The sequence below is a fragment of the Neopelma chrysocephalum genome, unplaced genomic scaffold (genome assembly GCF_003984885.1).
Source record: "Neopelma chrysocephalum unplaced genomic scaffold, ASM398488v2 Primary Assembly neopelma1_26, whole genome shotgun sequence".
Classification (NCBI taxonomy): Eukaryota; Metazoa; Chordata; class Aves; order Passeriformes; family Pipridae; genus Neopelma; species Neopelma chrysocephalum.
In genome coordinates this window covers 4,318,654-4,330,340 of record NW_020897695.1, presented here as the reverse complement: position 1 = coordinate 4,330,340, position 11,687 = coordinate 4,318,654, and positions in this window count along the sequence as shown.

The following is an 11,687-nucleotide window of genomic DNA, read 5'->3' as shown; positions in this document are numbered from 1 at the left end:
CACTGAAGAAAAACTGCTCAGATTTGGCTTTTGTGAATCTACTGTAGCAAAACCACGTTCTTTTTTAGGTAAGTTTTTAGACTACTTCCAGGCAAAAATAATATTTTGTTTATACTTTCACACCTACAGCTGAAAGTTTGCCATTAACAACATGAATACCCACCAAAAAACCATACTTATTAATCCTTTGGAGGGAAAAAAACTTGATTAGATTCAACCTGCTCACCTCTGATGGAACTACCATAAGCCCCTTTATCAACTGCCTGCCTTTGGTGATGGACAATAGATAAAAAAGACTCTGAGACTATTCTTCCATTTGCCCTGCAATATGTTTTACAGTATGCAAGAGTTATTATCAGTGCTGCTCTAGTCCTTAGGCCATACCCATTGTTCAAGGCTCACTAAATATAGATCAGTTTAGGGGTTTTTTTCTCCCTCAAATAAAATGACTCTGTATTTATTTTGTACTCTGTTGTATACCCTCCTACATCCCCACCCACTATCTACCCCATGTGGTAAAACAGCAGAAAAACAAGGTTTGCTCTTGTCCTGGGAATTTATTTTATGCTATCACTAGTTTGCATTTTATTAACTGGGGCCTGGGGGAGATATGGCGATGACAATATTAGTGATTTTACTGTAAGTTTCACAATATTTAGGTCTCTTGTTTTGTGAAAGAAAATAAAAACAAAAGGGGGTAAAAATAAAAAAAAAGAGCTTAAGAATTATAAAATCTCAAATAGTTGAAGGTTAGTCTCAAAGAATACACAGGCATTCATACAAAAGCAGATATATTACTTTTAAGATGATCCCATATTTAAAAGCCTGATTTGTGATTTTTAACACTTGTGGTTGGTAATATGGGGTAGTTTAGCAGACATTGCCTGGGTTTTATTTCCTTCCAGTGGTGGTAAAATAGAGTAGAATGATACATGTAGTAAAGTTAATCTGATTCCTTTTATAAATCCACTTTTTTCCCTTATTTTCCATATTATTCATTGTTTATCCCTGTTCTAATAGATTCTTGTCTTTTATTTGCAGCCTTAATGAAGGCAGGATATTAAAGTAATCTTCCCAGAAACCAAATCAATGAAAATAATTTTACTGCTTGCTTTGCTTTGCTCCAACTTTCCTATTCTTATTCAAGCTTGGAAAACTCTAAAGTCTCCTAGGTTTACTGGGCCCTAAAACTCATTATCTATACTGAATTAAAGTTAACCTGCTTTTAAAAGGTTACTATACAAAATGGTGGATAGCCATATTTTACTCATACTGATACCCCTCCAGTTTCACTTTAGAGTTTTTTGCCTTCACATGTTACATTAATTACCTTTGATGAAACAATTTTCCAGCTGCAGATGCTTTGCTTCTTTAAAGAAAGGGGGTTTGATTGGCATTTGTAAAGGAAGGTAGATTTCAAACAATATTTAAAGAGAGAAAATGTCTGTTATGTAACTAAAAAATCTAAAAATGGAAACAGTTTTTAGTTATTAATATGGAATTTTTAGAGCATGAAACAAATGGATCCTATCATGCATGAATCAGTATGAACTACTGAACATACCTTTTTATTCATTGCTGCATAAATATTCTGTGACTGATTATGATTTATAGTGAATTAAAGAAAAAATATTAAATGGCCATAGAAATAGAAAATGATACCTGGACCTACTGGTAAGTCTTATTTGTATTCTCATGACATGTCTTTATAGCAATGGGATGAGAGGAAGTGGCACTGATACTGATTTTGTAGTGCTGTGGCTGGATGAAAAACTACAAATTTGACAGAACACCTAGAAAGTACTACTTAACCATTCTAAAAGACTTTCCCGTGACTGTTTGGATGCTGTTTACTCATACCCACATTTGTAAGTTTTGTCCTGAAAGCTGAAGTAACGAGGAAGTAAATGAGAAAGTAAATCTATAGCGATAAGCCCAATGCACTCAATACCAGCTGCACAGAGCGTAAGTGTAACACATCCTCTGAGTATATCTGTGGGACCTGTCTATACTCTTCTGTCAACTTTCTCTTGAGAGCCCAGATTATCTTTAGTCATAAGCAAAGTGAAAGTGCCCCAAGGTAAAAGGACCCTGTCTGTGTCTATGCTGCTTGACCCAGGCACGAGTTGCTTCAGACATGCTGATTATTCTACAAGCCTCTCTAGCAGCCCTGAGAAATCTCAGGTAGCCCTTGAGTTGTGCCCCACTTGTGAATCCCTCAGGCTGTTTGCCGTAAGTAATTGTCTGCCTCTCACCATTATCTACTAGCTCTTCTGATTATCAGGAAAATGTGGGAAGGAAGGAGAGAACGTGAATCCAGACCCCTAGGCTATTAGCCTTCTCCAGTTTCCAAAGAGCTGTCTATACCTGTATCTGGCAGCGTGCAATAAAACAGGATAACAAGTACCTGTCACACAGGCTTAGCCTGCCTGAATCCTTGATGGAACATGATGGCCTTTCCCACTGGAGATAGGACAACCAACATATCCCACAGTCACTCTCCATCACTCCTGACCTGAACATACTCTGGAAGAAAGCTTTGCAGCTTGGCCTTAGAATAGCAGAGTCCAAAAGAGTCTTCAGGGGAGAGATGGAAAACCCTCATGGAGCTTTCCTGTGGAGATAAAAAGCGTGAATTTGGAAGCAAGGTACCTGCAAGAGCAGCAAGTCAGTAGAAAAGCCACTGGTTGTGGGAAATTGTGCCAGAATGGCCACTCAGAGCTGTACAAGAGGGAGGAATAGGGAAGTGGCTTGGATAATAGGGGACAAGGTGACAAGGAGGGGCCACGTGGCCTTCTAGCCCAACTGCTGTTCTCTCTCAGCACATCTCTGCTACAGGCAGGCCTCTTACCAATTGGGAAGAGAGACGCATGAGCATGCCTCTGCTAGGTTTTGAGAAAGGCTGGGTGCCAGACCCAGGCTGATCCCCCACACCACAGGCCCATGGTTAGCCATCACCAAGTGAGGAAACGCCAGCCCGGTTGCTGAGCAGAGATCTGTCATCGGCTGGTGCAGACACTTGCCAGGGGAGGTGTCACCAGGCAGAAGAAGGTCATCTGGCAATGTAGGGCAGGGGGGTAGGCAAGGGTGAGGAGAGCCTGCCACCTCTCGAGGCCAAAGGACAGAGTTTTCTGTGTAGATGCCCCTTCCTGGCTCTGGCTGTGGTCAGTCACTCTCGTAGACTGTCCCCATGGACCATCAGGAGAGATTCCCAACAGTGAGGATGCAGGCTATCCTGCTCAGCATATAGGGTGGCAATACCAACAGGTGGATAAATTTCCAATGTAAGAATTTTTATGAGGCACTATATGCTTTCAGAGCCATGGAGTAACCCACGTTGTTCTGTGGGGCAGGCGGCAGCATCCTCAGGCAGGGATTTGGCCAGGGAAAGAGAGAAGGGTGCTTCCCCAAAGCACCTCACCCACACAGCTCTGAAAATGTCCCACAGGACCACATAAGACTGAGGTGAAGGACACCCAAGACCAAGGGGAGGTGGGCAGCCAGGCAGCTTGGCATCAATGGGCTGGCTGTGGGTTGATCTACACAACACAGAGGTAACCACAGAAATGAAGGTATTAAGACTAGAAATCTGGGGGTGTTCATATTTTGTGAGTATGCACAAACATTGTGAGAAAATATCTTCTCTTTCAGTGGTGTATAAAAAGCAACATAGCAGGTACCACAGAACGGTATACAAAGTTTCCTTATTCCTTTACCCACTGACAATTTTACATATGTAACGTAATATGGTGCATGTGCTTGCAAAACATATATTTACATCATTAGTCATTCACAGAATAATGAATTAATTAACATCAGAATATTTCTGATTTCAAGATGAAGCAGTCCTGTTTGCGTTTTTTTGTTTAAAGGGAAATGCATAGGTCAGACGTTATATCTGGGATTACCATTAGTCTCTTAGTTTCACACATAGATTAAAATTTTAATACTTTGCAGCTAAATCTCACAACCTCAAAAGAGAGGGATAGAAATTCACTTTATCCAGTCTTATTTGTCCTTCACTGCTTTTTGATGAGTATCCTGCTGTTACCTGCAGAGCACCTAGCACCATAAACAAAATTCAGACCAAGGACTGTCTATTGTGATTCCTCTGTTTAAAAATTTGAAAGTGAAAGTGGAAGAGGAAAAGATGATGAAAAGCAGCAAAGAGGAGCTTTCCACTGGTAGTTACATGAAACACTCCTATGAAAAGTTATGCCAGGCTTCAAAATAGATGTCAACACTTTCTACCACTATGAGTGAGAAGAAGCATCCATCGTCTACATATTTCTATAGGGAGAAAAGTGTGGCACATACACAACTCCACATTGCTCCAATGAAATATTTCTATACTGTCAACCACTCTAGCTGTGACACTATGCCAATGTTTGGTTTTTTTCAAACATTTTGTAGAGAAAGTTCATTCTCTTTAGTGCAGCATATTAACATGGATACAGTAGCAACTCATGAAAAATAAAACCCTGCCAAACAAAGAAATCGGGAAACATACTTTAAAAAAATGCAGTAGAACTTTCATGCAAATCAAAGAAATGCAATTTCTAATAAAAGCCTAAAAGGAAGGCTTTTAGAGCAGTCGGTAGATCAAGCCTTGGAAAGGAAACAGGTAGACAGGAAATGAGCAGAAGAGTTGATTTCTCTTGGCTTATGATCAGGGTACTTAAAGAAATATTTTCTTTCCTGAAAGTCAGGATCGAGACAAAATATAGAGACAAGATATAGCCATTTCAGCCAAGGCTTTTAGAGCATCTTTTGCTCTGTAAGCATATGAGATATTAGGCTGTTGCTGTCTTGAAATACCTACATGAACCCAACACTTTTGCCCCCTACATAGTGGTTATCTCAGCTTGATACTTTTTTTTGTAAAGAAAACATAGCCCAATATTCTATGTGTCAATGGTGTGAGCCTTCATATCTGTGCCTATCTGGATTTAGAGCATTAAGTAAGTTAAGTAAAAGGTTAGGAAAAATAAGCTGAGTTTTCTTCCAAAGTGTATGCTGAATCACCTGTTTCTGAAACAAAAAAACTTTTATTAACTGATTTAAACAAAATCAAGGGTCTAAAATCCCATTGGAAGCTAAGTGTTAAAGACTTTCCAAATTTGAATTATTGTATTTGTTCATATGTGGCAGTAGTTGGAAAACTTCAGGAGAGAGACACTTTGCTACATCTTGTTAGAATTCCATTATACAATAAAACCCAGATATTCTTATCCAGCACAAAAAATGATACTCCCTTATATCATATTTTCCTTTAGATTCCATGTATTTATCTTCTTCTTCAAGTTTTAACCTGAATTCATTAATACTATTAAGGAAAAACTTACAGATTTATTAATTTCCACGAATCAGCTTTTTCACCATTCCCAAGTATATGCATTGTATCTGTCATCACTTCAAATTATTACTGCTAGCTTGGTAATATTTATTAAGAGTCTTTGTTTTCACACCTAGAATTATACATTTGGGGCTTTTTCAGAATCAAGGGATAGGTGCTATGTGCTACTCTCAACTGGGAGTTCAGTAATCTCCTGAAGCTCCCGATTCTGATTTCCCTGTCTTTATTCGAACCATTAATCTTGCTTGTAGTCCTGATGATTAAAGTAATCTCCTAACTTAAAACAAAGCACTCCTTGCACTATTGGAGCCAAATCTAGATGATGGGCTGTCTTTAACCCCAATTCCTGACCGTGCAGCCCACCTTTCCATTCCCTGTTCACATCTGCTTTGTATAACCTGAAGAACTTTTTTTGCCTGAAGATTCTGTCTTTGAGGCAGATAAAGATCCAAACCACAGCAGAAAGCTTTGTAATGTATGCCAACACCTTGAACTACACTCAGGAACTAATTAGCAGTTGATGTAGTAACAAGTCAAGAAGCTGTTAATTCACACTAAAAAAAAAGTCAAGTTTACTTGAGTAATTCATTGTCAACACACTCATTTAGACAGATGTTTAGAACTGGCACCCATATATAGTGCATATGTACACACACATTTGTCATGGACTGTGTATATACACATGCTTAAGTTTACAGGTGATACTATCTCACTAAAGTAGAACAACGTACAATTGCTTGAGTAGGACTTTCCCTGGTTTAAGAAAGCAGCACTTATTTTACTGGGAAAGATGTACAGACAATGGATCCATTCATTGCTAGGATCCTGCAGGGATGACTGCTTGCATGTTGTTGAGGAACACACTTACTGTAGATCACAGATCCAGTTTATGTCTTTATTCCCAGCAACCAAAGGGAGTCAGTATTCCCTCACATCTCTTTGAGAAGAGATCCTCTCCATGAGCAGTGCATGCCAAATGATATGGAGATAATACGTAACAGGATTTGCTGCATTAGTATAAAAAATTGAGGCTGGTCATGTCTTCTCATGACACTCCCAGTAGGTTATGCAGGCTCACTGTACTGTAGTGTTTCACACATAGCACCGTTCCTGCTTATAATTTCAGCAGTGCTTTTGATAGGTCCTGGGCACTGCAGTTGGTCCCACAAGGTGTCCTGCTCTGCTCCCATGCTCTCTGCTACTCCGTAGACCCTGGGGGTTTCAGTGTATAGTACTCCAATTTACATTCAGAAAATAATGTAGTTGCATGGCTTGGGATCAAGACAGATATTTCCCATCGTTCTTTTTACTTCAGCTGTGCTAGGACCATTTTCAAAGAATAGCTAAGTAGAGTGGAGAGAACACCAGTGAATGTCGCAGTCTTCCTGAAATAATATAAACAGATTGCCACCAGCAAATCTATAGTCATATGATGGCCTGTACAACAGGGCACTGAAGGTTTACAAGATCACTAAAAACACATTCCTCTTCTTCCATTTTTTCTTCAAGTAAATGTATTGGTATATTGCTTTCAGACTCAACTGGCAAAATCTGACTAGTGCTGCACGTAATCAGTCTCAGATATTTAGGATGTCAAAAGCCAATTTTTCTGGGTTTCTCTTGGAGTGGTAGAACAGAAATCTGTGTGTGAGTTGCCCTCAGCATGAAGAATCACATGGAAAGCTCTCAGGAAATATCTTGCTACTTATTGGTAGGTAGTCAGATGCTAAGTTTGGTGAGGGCAGATAAAACTTCACTTTTTTTTCAGTGGCAATGAGCACAGTTAGACACTTGAGGACTTAGACACCTATTAGCGATTCTGTGACAAATATACAGCCCTTTACACTTTGCATCAGGTCAGTCTAGCCCACATCTCAGTAAACCTATTTGCAAACTTTAGTATTTTGCATTGCACTGTAATAGAATTTGCAACAAATAAGCATTCAATGTGAGGCAAAAGTGTTTTAACATGTGAGGACTGAAGCTAACTTGCCACAAATATGAATTGTACAGTGCTTACCACAAATCCAAAGTATACAGTGGATCTTGACACCCAAAACTTAATTATTCTGTTTTGTTCCCATTGAGAACCTGCCACAGAGATGTTTTGTAAAAACAGGTAGGTAGGTGTGTGGTTTTCATCTCTGCTAGGGAGTGATTCCTCTTTCACCCCCAAAAACTTAAAAAATCAAAAGCAGTATATGTAGAAGGGCATATTTGTCTGTATGGCTACCTGTATACTGGATCAATACAATATTCCCTTTGTACATGTTAGCATCATTTGTTTCTTTTGTTGATACAATGATTTTGTTATTGTTGCTGTCAGTAGCAAGGGTGATAATGGATTTGTTATTCATGGAATTATCTATCTATGACTGGAAAGCAGACCTGACTGTAGCACTCGTATTTCTATAATATATCTGTAATTATGCATTCAGGAAATTTGACAGCAAAATGTCAAAACAAAAGCAGATTTGCTCTGTTGAAGGTGCTTGAAGACAAACAGCATTACATCAGAAGCTTCTATCTGGTTCAGACAGGCTATTTACTGTAACAAAAAAAATAGCCTTTTGAATTACTTTCAGCCTTCCATACCTCATGTTAAAAGGCTACTGCGGTGTCCTGTCACTTACTTATCAGCAGTGCAGGGGGGCAAAGAGGAACAGGAGTCACAAAAAGAGTAAAAGGAAATGATCACTTCAGAAGAATGATTTCCTTTAGCTTTGAAAAGTGATGGTTTCCTTCAGTAGCATTTAATAGTTATGGTTGAGTACCTCTCTTACTTTACAGGCATTGCTAACACCCATGTGAGGCATTATTGATTTTCACACAAGAGAACGTCTGCTTGCTTGTTGGAGCTACAGTAGTGCTCACAGGAGGTTGTACCAACCTCCCAAAAGAAGCAGTAATAAATTCTCTCATTCTATGTGAAGGACAACATATTCCTTTCCCTTACCCTCCAGTATCTACAGTCTGACAGTTTCATACGGCGGTGTTTATGAATCACCGAACAGGCAGTGGGAGTTAATTCTGTGAAAAAATTAGAAGGTGAAACATTTCAGGTTATGGTTGAAAGTAGAGTTTAATTGTCTACCTAAGAGGAAGTTAGCACCAAAAGAATTTTTCTCACCAGAAGACTTCAGGTTTAATGCATTCAATTTTTTGAAAATATACAATTTCATTACTGTTATCTCCAATAAGTGTAACAAAATTGCCACTAGCACTAACATCAGGCTGAATCCTTTTCTCCAATCTTTTACATAAGTGGTAAGAAAAGACTGACAAGGAAATTAGGGTTTCTTGCTACAGACGCAGGTGTGATTTCTGTACCTGCATTGAAGGTTTCCAGCAGACCCATATGTAGACCCATCTGAGCATTCAGTCTGGAAAATCTATGGTGGCTGTCACGCAGCACTCTCTCTCTTCACCTTCTTAATTCTTATTTTGCTTTTGACAGTTGGTAAGTCATCTTTTTAATGGCTCACCACAGTTTTAATGCACAACTTCAGACCAAATTGTTTGAAACCATGACTTAATTCATGGAATCTATTAAAAAATGTGTTGACAGCCTTCATTCCAGGAAGAAAATGTTAATTACTTGTATCACAGTAGCACTCAAGATTCAGGCCATATTGCCCTAGATTATAGATATGCATAGTTTTTGTATCTGTTTTTTGCTCAAAACGGAATTGACTGATGTGAAATACTGCCACGCTTATTTTGCACAATATAGAGCTACCTGTTTATTATTGTGTAGGCGAGGAATGGTGACAGAAGTGTGTTAAGAGAACTGTCTAAGGTTGCAAAGAGGTCTGTGGCAGAGCAAACAATCACTTATTCACTTTCTCTGACACAATAATAAAGAATTACCTTTACAGAAGACAAAATGTCCATATGATACTAAAGAAAGTATATGAAGGAGAAACATGACTTAAAAACTGGCATTTCCTACACAATAGTTTTTATTCTGAAGCTCAATTTTGAGATATCTCTGTGTTTGGGTCTCAGAAAAAAAATACTCTACAAGTCCACCAAACCCAAAGTGCTTCCAACTGGGCATTTAAAATCTGGGCCACCCAGATCACTGGACGTTTGTGAACATTTGCTCTTACAACTGTGATTTGACCTATATAAGAGAGTAATTCAGAAAATGTCTGGAGTCTTATTTTGTTCAACAGATCTGTAACTGATATGGGCTAATGAAATATCATTCACCATAGTTCCTAGCCAGATTCACAACAACTTCTTGGTCCATCTGTTCACTGAAGACACAGCATTTTACATATCTCTTTGTATCCATATTTGTAAAGTCTGTATTTAACTTCCTTCAATATATTTATGATCCTTTCTCAGTCAGAAATACAGAAGCAAGTGGATTCAAGAAACAGAAAATAATATAGGTTGGATACAATAAGAACCTAAACCCTCCAACTGGAAAAAAAAACAAGCAGCAACATGCTTGAATCTTTACTGAATAATCTTTTGCTATTCAAAAATACATATTTATGTGAATTCACTTCAGAGTTCTTGCTCTTCTACCAATAACGAACCACAAATAGCTAAAGTGAACAGCACATGAATAACGAATAGGCTAAATATTAATCATTCAAAATATTCACTAAGTACTTAGAAATTTTAACTACTTTAAAAGAATGACAACTTTTTCTGCTACTGACATCTTCAGCAAAAAGGATATTAAATTAACAAGAATTTTGTTTTATGCAACTTCTGTGGATGGTTATTACCAAGCTCTTACATACATATTTTTCTTACAGATATTGGTTACACAGTGGAAAAAAATCATATTTTTAAAATAAACTGTTCACTCATTCATTAGAATTTCTGATTAATAAGTTGTGTTTCTTTGTTTATAATATATAAAGGCAAGGGCTCTTTAAAGTATTCTTATTTTGCCAACAATGCCATTTAGTGTATATGTAAATGAAGCCAGAACATTTAATAAAATGTGCCAAGTCATAAACATTAAAGATTTTTATTGATTGAAAGGATCTTCATGAAAGAGTTAAGTTTGTCTTCAGCACTGTGGCTGTTTTCTTTTATTGTCTTAACTGCCAGGAAATGAAGCCTGATTATAGTCTGATGAAAAAAAATAAGTTACAGGAGCCCACATTTCATTTATGAATTTTTAAAGAGAGATATGCACAGGTAACTCTCTATAGAAAGACTGGCTAGGTATAAACAAGAAAGTGCGTAAATACATGAACTTGAAATAAACAAAAATTTGGATCCCCAAAGAGGTAGTGTCCCACTGATATGCTTTTCTTTCTTTTTTTGAGTAAAAGGCTTTTGGTGAAAAGGGGTTAAATACAGTTTCTAAATGAAAAAGGGTTTTATTGTGTCAAGTGTCAGGAAGTGAGTAGAGGTGCAAAGGAAAGGGAGAGCGAGAGAATAAGATCGTTAGAGCTGATACCATGAAGTGTAACATAAATTCGGAGATGACAGAGCAGGTGAGGTCTTTGAAATGCAGCCATCACAATAATGTCACCTACAGCTGAGAATCCACAGAATAAGAAGAAAGGAGAAGAAAAAAAAACGCGGGGGAAAAAAAAGAGAAGAAAAAGCATAACCGCAATCCAAATATGATCTAAATACAGAGCAACAGACTTTATTACAGAGCAACAGACTTTACTACATGGAGCCTACTGAAAAAAAAATTTAAAAATCCATCCTAGTAAGCATTGAGTAAAATAGTAATAATATCATGCAGACCTTCCATAGGAAGTATGTCATCTCTCCTTAGCAAGTAAGTTGCTTGCAGTGCCAGATTCTGTCTTATAGAATCAAATTAGAAACATAAATTGCATGAACATTTGGCCCTACACATATTGCTACTTTGACTGTTCCTTTTATCTTGTCAGATACCACAAACTTTGACAACTTTATTTGTACTCACTGTGATAAATTCTCTAGTAGTGCATATAAGCGTACATATTTGCCCCAACAGAGAATGCTATCTTATGCCAGACATACTTTTGTTTTCATGTGAGGCTTCTTCATGGCTATCCAAGGAAATTATCTCAGGAAATTTTCCTTCTATTGTTTTCTCCTACTGCAACAGTATTTCACCTACTAGGCAACACTTTGCCTTGCTCTTCTTCTTAACTGTCTGAGCTACCTGTATCTCATTGGTTTTGTTGCCTGAGGGCAAAATCCTGCCGTCAGGATTGCTCAAAGATCACAGTGAAGTGGAGTGTTACTCACATAAGGCTAGAAGCCCCTTGTCTGGTTACGCAAAGAACTGATATAGAAGGTGGGCCAAGTTTTCAGTCGATATAAATCAGTGTAGCTCCACTGCAATGGAACAGAATTA